General features: G+C 37.9%; 1 pseudogene; it reads right to left on the bottom strand.

The window, feature by feature from the left end:
* Positions 1 to 4,119: 4,119 nt before the first annotated feature.
* Positions 4,120 to 9,060, bottom strand: LOC138367518 (protein trapped in endoderm-1-like; annotated as a pseudogene).
* Positions 9,061 to 11,917: the final 2,857 nt, after the last annotated feature.

The following is an 11,917-nucleotide window of genomic DNA, read 5'->3' as shown; positions in this document are numbered from 1 at the left end:
TTAAGGATATTTAAGGAATGTCTTACACTTAGGCAAGTTTAAGGAAATTGAGGAATATTTGTGAGATTTAGGCATATTTAATGAGGTTTTAGCCTTGTTTAAGGATATTTGAGCATGTTTAAGGAAATTTGAGAATGTTTAATGAGATATAGGCATGTTTAATGAGAAATAGGCATGTTTAATGAGATATAGGCACGTTTAATGAGATATAGGCACGATAAATGAGATATAGGCACGTTTAATGAGATATAGGCACGTTTAATGAGAAATAGGCATGTTTAATGAGAAATAGGCATGTTTAATGAGATATAGGCATGTTTAATGAAATATAGGCATGTTTAATGAGATATAGGCATGTTTAATGAGATATAGGCACGTTTAATGAGATATAGGCGTTTAATGAGATATAGGCACGTTTAATGAGATATAGGCATGTTTAATGAGATATAGGCATGTTTAATGAGATATAGGCACGTTTAATGAGTTATAGGCATGTTTAATACGGTTTAAGCCGTGTTTAAGGATATTAAGACATTTAAAAAGATTTATGTATTTTATTACAGAGAGGTATATATGACATTTTGACACAATAAATAAGATACTGATACCCTAATATTTCTCATGACTTCTTAATATCCCTTATGCCATCCTTCATCATTCTTTTCATACGGTATAATTTCTTATATCACCTCAACTATTTTTATACCACTAATATTTCTTATAATATTCTAATATTTCTTATGACAACTCTAATATTTCTTATGATACCCTAATATTTCTTACGAGAAACTCTATATTTCTTATGCCAACCCAAATATTTCTGATGATTCCATCATATTTCTTATGACAACCCGAATATTGCTTATGATATTCTAATATTTCTCTTGAGAACCCTAATAGTTCGTAAGACGTCCTAATATTTCTAATGCCACTCTAACATTTCTTAGAAACCCCCCTAATATTTCCTATAACAGTGTAAATGACCTGATACTGTTGTTTGAGGACATCTGATTAGTTTGATTACATTTTATATTGCTAATAATAACTGAAAATTATACAATGATGAGAATGTAGCTGATCTGATGTCATTGTGAGAGATCTGATCATTGCAATGGATCTGATTGCATTACAAGTTATCTGATAATATTAAATGAGTGCTAATAACATTATAAGGGAACTAATTATATTACAACTTACTTATTTACATTGCAAATTACCAAATTACCATGCCAATTGACTCATTACATTACAAGTGACATGCAACTCTGGCTACATCTGCTGACAGATTATTACAAGTTCTTCTTTTGCAAATATATAAAACACTAAATCAAAAATAAAGTTAATGGTCAACAGTTTGAGGAGAAAAGCGAGCAGAAGTGCGAGTGACGGCTGTTGTCTTAGATTTACCTACTCAGAACGAAATGTCCATGTAGCACGGGTAGAGTGAATCCGCCGGCTAGTGTGTCAGTACAATGGACAAGTCGCTTCACTTTACTGGGGCGCTTACATCGTCGACTTCATTTGGAATCACTTAATTTGATCTCATAACGTATTAAAAAAATTCTAAATAAATTTATGTTTATTCACAGTAAAATTTCATTATTATTATTATTATTATTATTATTATTATTATTATTATTATTATATTATTATTATTATTATTAATATTGTTATTATATTATTATTATTATTATATTATTATTATTATTATTATATTATTAATATTTATTATTATTATTATTATTATTATTATTATTATTGCTCGAAAATATGTTTGCGTTGTTCTTAATTTACAGAATTTAAAAACGTTTTGGGATATTTTGGGTCCAAAGACTTAATCATGACTACACTAAACAACCCAAAAGTTATCAGAATTATGTAAGTAATGAAGAAATAAAACATGTTTTCTTGCTATAATATTATGAATTAATGTAGGGCATTACATTTATAATATTATATCAAGAAAATATAATATAAATAATATATAAATAAATATATAAATATATGTAAATAATGAAGAAATAAAACAAATTTTCTGCTATAATATTATGAATTAATGTAGGGCATTACATTTATAATATTATATCAAGAAAATATAATAAGACTTAATTTATAGCATTAAATATGTGCAATCACCCTCAATTATGCTAAAAAATAGCAGTCAAGTAATATATTTTTAATATTCATCGTAGTTTTGAAACTGAATGTCAATATGGGAAAATTAAAAAAATCTGTTTTCTTTTCTGGTCCATTATCTTTATAAACAGTCTCAATAGGAAAGTCCAAAGGATGTGCAATCACTCTCAATTACGCTCAAAAATACTCAAGCATCAGATTTTAAATATCCATTGTAGTTTTGAAACTGCATGGTAATTTGGGTAAAATATGACAAAATCTCTGTTTTCACTTATTTGAATATTTCCCGGATAAAAAGACGCAATTTAAAATTTCTGATATGCAATCACCCTGAATTACACTAAAAAAATAATGAGCAGGATTATCCTATATTCATCGTATTCTTCGAACTAAAGCTGAATTTTGGTAAAATATGACATATCTCCATTTTTACTTATTTGCATATTCCTGTATAAAAAATACGTAATTAATTTTAAATTAAGTTCATTTTTAAAAATTCTTCTCCCTGTATTTACAATCATTGACAAATTAGTCATCAATTCTTCTCATGGTTTAAAGTAACCAAACTGTGTAAAAGTGGTTATAATTTGTTTAACTAGCATCATGTTTACGCCTAGCAAATCAACATGAATTCCCAATACCAGTACATCTCGGCAATTGGTGGCAATACGTAAGTGAATTAGCCATTGCAAACACTAGCTGGTGATAAGATAAGAAGTGCAAGATGAAGTGACTGTGTTATCATTTCCTGGAGAATAGATTCTCACGCGCTGAAACATACTCAGAAGGGCTAGTTTATTCACAATGCGTACAGGTTGTTATTCATGTATCCATCATTCGAGTTGTTACAATGATGGCAGCTTGGTTAATTGGGAAAATGCCTGGTACAATGAAATCCCTATTTAGAAAACAAACATGAAAGGAAGGGGTTGTGGTGCCTGCCGTTGTGTACTTGAGAAAAGTGACTGTATGGCAAGACGGGTATTCCAGCAGTAAAAATAAACACAATGGATTGAATTAAGAGACTATAGTAAGAAATGAACACGTTATGGAGAAATGCCTATGATTGGGCAGAGCACACTGTCAAGGTTTGGGCATATTGAGTGAATGACTTAACCCCTTATATGTGGTGAAAGCTAAAAACCTAACCTAACCCATCATAAGCAAACTTAAGTTAACCCAACTAACCAGCAGGATAAGTGGAGGGTACTGTGCACCTGGACACCTCAATAAACAGCTCTAAAACAACTGACACAATATCCACATTTAATCATCCTAATAATAATAAACTTTAATAAAAAATAGCAGCAACATAATAATAATATTATTTTCTCGAGGTGTACAGTGCTTCTCGTGTATTATCATATTCATTACATTTATATACATTCATTCTTTTCGTGCAAACACCTTTCATCCAGTCCTTTCCTCACTCATAATAATTGAGACGGTTCTTTAATATTTCATATACAATTTCTATGGGGTGAATAAAGAAGTAATTGCATGGCTTACATCTGAGTGTGTCTGGAACAGGAAAGGATTTCACTGCTCATTGTGATAACCTTTCAATTTACTACCTGGTAACAGAGTATTTCAAGATGGTGTGCACGGTAACGTCTCTAACATTGAGAGCAGTGGTCCACCGTGAGTGTAAACCCCCTGGGAGAGGGACATCAGTTACTTAGAGGGGTCCACTATGACTGTCGAACCCTTGATAGATAATTATATTACTGAAAGGGATCCACTGTACCTGTTAAACCCATAGACGATGGAGTTCAGTTACTAGAAGGGATCCACAGTGTCTGTTGAACATATGGGAGACTGGAATCAGTTGCTAGAAGTGGTCTAATATGACTGTTGGACCCCTGGAAGGAGTTCAGTTTCTAGAAGTAGGCCAGTGTAACTGTTGAGCCCCTGGAAGAAGGAGTTCAGTTACTAGAAGTGCTCTACTATGACTGTTGGACCTCTGTGAGAGAGAGTTCCATTTCAGGAGGAGCTGCTCAGAAAGTGAAAGCCGAGAGGAGGCAATATACAGCCATCGGCTCCAGGGTCTGACTCAGAGAACCCCAGTGAGCTATGAAGAAGAATGGCAACAGATCCACTTCGAACGATAACAGATGATAGCTGCAAAACAGATGGACTTTTACTACAGTTACATATAAGTGATTTATATGTTTTCCAAGTTTGTTCCACAATTAGTTTGAAGAACTGCTTGTAAGCCTTCCTGTAGTTGGCGTTGCTGCGCTCGTAGACGAGGAAGTTGATGCCGTACTGGATCCAGTAGTTCATGAAGATGGCGATGCCGAGAGGGACGTGTTTATCGTCGGTGACTATTGATACCACGCTGTAGACGCAGACAGGGATCACGCAGACTAGGTAGAGCAGCAGCAGTGCCAGCAGGAGCGCAGTAGACCTCAGCATGCAGAAACGTTGTTGCACAAGCTCCTTTGGCCTGCAGAGATAACATAAGGATGCATTAAACTGCAGAAGGCCTATATTAATCAATGCGAGGCTGCAGTTATGCATTAAATCCACGTATAACTTTTTATAGGGCAAATATAAGATATACATATATTTAAACCTTTAAACAGCAATTATTTACTGAGAGGAAATTAATTTGCCACACTGTGTGCCTGGTGAAACTTGAAAATAAGGTGGAAAATGAAAATTGGTGGCAGCAGCGACGACACAGCTGCGCCATAGCCTCACCTTGTGCCTCACTTCCCTCCACCAATGACGCATTGCCTTCATTATTCTTTACAATATCGCCCCCCCTAGTTCCACAAGTTCATTTTATGAGACACTGATTACCATCATTAATAAACAAACAATTACCGCAAATGTCATCGAATAATTCATAAATGAAGTAAAGCGCAAGGGCTGAGAGTCAGAGACGATATATTCCCATCAAAGTGATTCAGTGGGCAGTGAAGGACTTGCTAACTCTTATAGCATGGCTGCTCTGTCTTTCTAGAGAATGAAAAATTACGTTTCTTCGTCGTTTTTTATAAGGATCTGAATGCTCAAGATTAACGTTTTTATTCTTCTTTGTAAACTTCTATGTGAGTTTATGTCCATTTTACAGTACATTTCTCTAAACTGGGCCGGGATATAAATCAAACTTAACAGTTGACATATAAAGTTGAATAACTAGAGATATGTTAATAATAACACTTCTTGAAAGGCATCCTAAGAACAATATTTCGAAAATGACAAGCATTCAAATGCGAATTGATCTAATACAGTAGGATAAGCTGTATCAAATGAAAAATACAGGAATAGAAAGTCATATGCTGATACCATGATAGTTTAGTGTTGGACTTATGACCTGTCAAATTCACAAGGGTTATTAAGACCAGGACACTAGCTAGCTTGCTGGGTCAGCCCGCAAGTACACACCGAGAAGCGGGATACACCCCGTGGTGGTATATATGAAGCAGGTGTTTGTATCGCGTCAGACTACGGGCTCACCATAGCCCGTGCTACTTGCCCCGCTCCTGTACCAGGCAAGTAACGGGCTCACCATAGCCCGTGCTAATTGGAACTTGTTCCGAGTATCTGAATCTATAACAACAGCAACGTATCACGTCAGTTTTACGTGGCTATTCATGCCCGTGCCACCTTTAGGGTGACTTAATCTTTATCAATCAATCAATCGCGTCAGTTAATAGTGAGGGCTGGTCGAGAGAGGCGACTTACGCGTCCATTCTACAAATTCCATAAGTCCTACACCCGATCCCGATTCATGGCACCAAATGGAGAGTAACGCAGTACTCTCGTTCCTTACATTCCAGCAGCTCGCAGCATCCTGGTGTTCCTCCAGATCTGGAAGATGATGCTGAGGCTGCCAGTAAACATGAGGCAGCAGGGCAGGAGGGACTCCAGGCAGTAGAAGTAGATGCGTGCCTTAACACTCGTATAGTCACACTTGTAGGTGGTGCGGTCGTAGTTGTACTGACCCTGTAAGGAACAGCCATCGCACGTGACATGAGATAGATGCATGTTTCATGCTAGTTCCCTACAGCTGTAAGCTAGTGACAAAGTTACTGGAGCAGTGCGATGGGATCGAACCTGTATTCCTGGACTCCCCAGGCACACGCGGGTTCGATTCCATTGTACGACTCCAGTATTTTCTTATAGATATATGAGATTTTCATTGTTCCATTGACAATTCACTGTTCTATTCATTTTCATTGTGCACTGAAAGTTTACGATGAATGATGCAAAAAAAACTCCATCACACACAGGTGATTACACAAATGTGAAGGGAGAGGGGGGACATGATAGGAACGTATAAGATACTCAGAGGAATTGACAGAGTGGACATAGACGAAATGTTCACACGGAATAGTAACAGAACGAGAGGACATGGATGGAAGCTTGAAACTCAGATGAGTCACAGAGATGTAAGGAAGTTTTCTTTTAGCGTGAGAGTAGTGGGGAAATGGAATGCACTTCAGGAACAGGTTGTGGAAGCAAATACTATTCATAATTTTAAAACCAGGTATGATAGGGAAATGGGACAGGAGTCATTGCTGTAAACAACCGATGCTCGAAAGGCGGGATCCAAGAGTCAATGCTCGATCCTGCAAGCACATATAGGTGAGTACATATAGGTGAGTACACAGGTAAATAAACACGTAAATGCAAAATCTAACATCTAAAATCAAAATCAAAATGCAAAATAAACACGTAAATGCAAACACAGGTGAGTACACACATAGGTGAGTACAAACACAAGTGAACACAAACACAGGTGAACACAAACGCAGGTGAATACACACACACAGGTGAATACACACACACAGGTGAGTACAAACACAGATGAGTACAAATTCACATACAAATTTAAGGTAATGATTTGATTCTGCAATATATTGCACAGTTAACCTACAATTCAGGAGAACGTTTTTATTATTTAATAAAACTAAAAAAGGTCAGCTTTTAAGGACGTCTTGGTAAGCGTGAGTGGTGGAAAGGGTTCGAAAGAACATTAGAAGTTTGGAAGTACACAGAGCTAAATGGTCTAGAGACCAATGACTGACCTTCCATAAAATGCAATCCACAACAGTTGACTAAATCCAGGCAACCGTAACTCCTGATTCAACCCGTTCTCGCACTTTCGTATAGTCAATATTGACTTATTAAATACGTGCATATGTGACATACTAATTTATTGTGAATATTTTAATTTACCTTGAAAAGTTTCATAGAAAACACCGACCTTACTAACCTTCTTAGTATGTTAAGATATAACATCTTATTGCTTCGTAATTACAATTATTACTTAACCTATTATAGGTATAGGTTAAGTAATAATTGAATTACGAAGCAATAAGATGCTTATTATAGGTATAACCTATTATAGGTATAGGTTAAGTAATAATTGTAATTACGAAGCAATAAGATGCTTATCTTAACATATTAAGAAGGTTAGGTAAGGTCGGTGCTTTCTATGAAGCTTTTCAAGGTAAACTAAAATATTCAAAATAAATTAGTATGTCACATAGTACTTATTTAATAAGTCAATATTGACTGTAAGAAAGTGCGAGAACGTGTTGCCTGATTACGGTTGCCGGATGAACAGTCCCATTAGGTGCAAGGAAACGTTCTCGAACGTTTCAACTTGGTTCCATTCATGGAATATCAGCCGAAGTAATAAATGTTTGTGACATTATTTTGATTAATTTCATGTCGACTCAGTGACTATACTTTAAGTAGCCACTGTAATTGTTCCATAACCCCCTAGCTTTTCGTACACAGACTGTCAGACTTTGCATTCGTTAACATTAGTACATTTAAAATGTCTTTGGAGAAGGATGGGGATCGAACCAGCATCCTGGGTAAACCCCAGACGTGCGTCTTAACCCATGGACCACTGTATGCTAAAGATTATTTATCCTGGGATCTGCCCAGATTTATTTATCTAGGGATCCGTCTTGCTACAAAGTTATTCTCATCGATATATAACGTTATTGTGATTTCCTTGTGAACATTAAAAACTGTTCACACTGGAAATGTAATGTATTTTAATATAATTTAAATTCCTACACTCTTAGAGGGAATAAGAAACAGCTCTAATCTAACGTATTTTGGAGTGGGAATGCTTCAAGGTAATGCCCAAGAGACAACGAAACAGAAAAGTGGATTATATGGTGAACTATGATAAATGTTCATCCATTTATTCATTGGTGAATTAGAAACACAATCCTCTTTAAGAATACAGAATTAAGAACTCTCCCTCAAATGTACTGAAGGAGAGGCGAAAATGTAGAACAAAAATTTATAGAAATAGGTGGGCGTGTGAGGGCCTTCAACATAAAGACAATATAAGTTGACTTTTGTGGTCATCAACTGACCTGCACGATGGCGTCCATCTGGAGAAGGACGCTGCCCAGCCAGATGCCACGATGAAGGAAATGGTCGGGCGTGGTCTGAAGAACCTAGCGCCCCTGGAGCGTCCCAGATCCACACAGCGTTGAACCGTCAGCAGACCAAGCGTTGTCCACTCGGCCAGGGCGTTGATGTATCTGAATAACGCAGCACCCGTGCAGAAACTCTTGCTGGGCACCGTGTCTGAGAGTCCGATGGCGTAGTTATAAGTGATTGCTGTTAACGGAAGGTTGACGGCGCAGTAGAGGAAGTCACAGAAGCTGAGGTGCAGCAGAAGTAATGTATCACCTTCCAGAGCGACCACTGGACGTCCGGCCCTGTGGCCACACTGGTAGTGTCGTCTCCACAACCGTCCGAGGTACAGCTGGTGGGCGATGGTGGAGATGGTGACAAGGTTACCGACGCCGCCCACGCAGGACACCGTCCACGCCCACCCTTGAGCCGCCACGATCCACGCCTCAGGCACTGTGGTGTCAGGACTCTCCTCCACAGTTCCGTTCATCATCAAGCTCAACTCCGATCTCTTCTACATCGTTCTTAAACTGAATCTGATATTTGAATGTTTTCGCTAACACGCTTCTTATCTTATAAAGTTCAAGAACAACTTGTTTTCGCTTATTACTAGAAACTTACATTATGTTCTTTATATATCTGTACTTATTTTCTCATCGTGTTATTGAAGTCCTTGAGTTTGTCTTGAGTGAAGGCGGCCACGCCAAGCGACTTCCAGTGTGAGACTGCGTATTAGCAGGTTAACTTTGGTATTGTATTCTTCTCTACATCCTGATCCTGTATGACAAGCTTATCATTATCGTAACAGATAAGACGCTTTCCATATGATGAAAAGCTTTACATATAAATAATTATATCATTATCTCTCTTCTTCTCAGAGATAATGTATACAAATTAGTGATAAGTTCAGGTAGTAGTGATGTGCATGAGTATTGTGGGTCACGGTGTGTGTGTCAACTAGCAACGGGGGAGATACAAATGTATATTACATCAAATATAATATTATTAGCGGTAGTAGTGAACAGGAACCGACCTGTGCGAGCACCCGGTACTCCCAAGAGTCTCTCTCTCTCGATTTCGCGGGTGATATCTTTACATGCGCGACCACCTGAAGTACACCTCTTCACTACAAGTACGATTTCATTCACTGCCCATCTTTGCTACATACGGGTAAATCAGAGTTACGATCGTCAATGCAAAGTGTTTTCACTGCACGTAATCTTTACTATTCAGGGATTTCATTACGCAAAATCTTCCCTACACTGTGTTTTCACTATACACAATCTTCATCGCAAAGGGTTTTCATTGCACACAATCTTTACTACATTCGGGTTTCACTACACATAATCTTCAATATTCAGGATTTTCACAACACACAATCTTCACTACATAGGGTTTCACTACACACAATCTTCACTATGCAGGGTTTTCACTACACAAGGTTTTTCACTACACACAATCTTCACTATATAAGGTTTTCACCACACACAATCTTCACTACACAGGGTTTTCACTACACAGGGGTTTTCACTGCACACAATTTTCCCCACCCAGGTCTTTCACTCCACACACTCTTCACTGCACAACTGAGGGAGTATAATCGGTATACACTCTTCACCTGAACCAAAATCTTTACTACACACGTCCTGTGTCGAGCCTGAGCTCCTGAACCTAAATTGTGTGATATTAGGCCCTTGCAAGGGACCCTCAGACCCACGAGAGGAGTTCTCGGAACCCGAATTTTGTCTATTTCCAGGACAACCAACAGTCTCTCTACAAGCATAAATTCCGTTAAACGCTATTTAATGTACTGAAACAAACACACACACACAGGACACTGTTTCCCATTTTCATGGAGTGGAGAAACATTAGCGCATAAGGAAACGGAGAGTGATGTAATGACCTTTGTTAAGTCGTGTTATTGTAATTCAGAGCATCTTCGGGCGTATATATAGTGTTTGTCTGTCTTTGTGTATGTTCAAAGCTGGAGGCCAGACTCTTGGGACTAGCTTCACCCAAATTTGCAGGGGGAATGGTCTGGGTTATGGGACGGTCATAAGTTGGTCGTGTTAGACCTAATGCAGATGCGTTTCGAAATATTAGCAATTATAAAAAAAAACTGGGAGATTTTCATGGTATCAAGTGTGATATATGGAAATAGAGGAGATAAAAGGAAACCCAGGCATCTGAGATTCATACTTTTGTTTCAGTGCTTCTTAAGAGAGTTAGGGTGGTAGAGGACGAAGACATAGCTAGAGACATAGCTTGATAACGACAGGAAGAGATCAATAGGTAGAAATAGAGAGAGAGAGAGAGAGAGAGAGAGAGAGAGAGAGAGAGAGAGAGAGAGAGAGAGAGAGAGAGAGAGAGAGAGAGAGAGAGAGAGAGAGAGAGAGAGAGAGAGAGAGAGAGAGAGAGAGAGAGAGAGAGAGAGAGAGAGAGAGAGAGAGAGAGAGAGAGAGAGAGAGAGAGAGAGAGAGAGAGAGAGAGAGAGAGAGAGAGAGAGAGAGAGAGAGAGAGAGAGAGAGAGAGAGAGAGAGAGAGAGAGAGAGAGAGAGAGGGGGGGGGGAGACTGACAGACAGACCCGGCAATGTTGGGTATATATATACATATGCGAACAAGCCTGAATGGTCCCCAGGCATATATGCAACTGAAAACTCCACACCCCAGAAGCAGTATGGGTTCGAGTCACTTCTGGGGTGTGGAGTGAAACTCCACACCCCAGAAGTGTATAACTCCGGTTTGTGCTTCGGAGAAGCTGCGGGAGCTCGTGAGACAGTAAGTACTCCAGGTTGCAATTCTTTTAATCATGTCGTGGCGCAATCGACTAAGGAGCGTCTGGGATCATCCCGGACGTAGGTTCGAACCCTCATCGCGGCCCTTGTAGATTTGTACACTCAAAACACAGAAAAACACTAGAACTACTTTGAAAAACTATGAAAACACACTAAAAATCGCTCATACAACTAAAACTCAAAATCTGTTTGTATTCTAATAACTGTTTGTGATTTTAATTTTTGTGAGTGTTTATGAGAGATTTTGAATGCGTTTTTATAGATTTTCAAAGTATTTGGAGTGTTTTCCCCGTGTTTTAAATGTTTTTGAGTGCATTTTGAGTTTTTTAAACGTATCTGAGTGACTTTTGTGTTTCTGAGCGCATTTGAGTGAATTTTGAGTTTTTGAATGACTTTGTCTTAGTTTCGAATGTTTTTGAGTGTTCTTTAAATATTTAAATAACATAAGTTAGGATATATAACCAGCAGGATAAGTAAGTATCTGAACACCTGCAGGATATCAGGACACCTCAGTAAACAGCAATAAAACAACTGACACAATATCCATATTTAATAATTATAATAATAATAATAAACTTGAACT

This window comes from Procambarus clarkii, chromosome 22, assembly GCF_040958095.1.
Source record: "Procambarus clarkii isolate CNS0578487 chromosome 22, FALCON_Pclarkii_2.0, whole genome shotgun sequence".
NCBI classification, from domain to species: Eukaryota; Metazoa; Arthropoda; class Malacostraca; order Decapoda; family Cambaridae; genus Procambarus; species Procambarus clarkii.
This window is presented reverse-complemented; position numbering and strand designations above follow the sequence as displayed.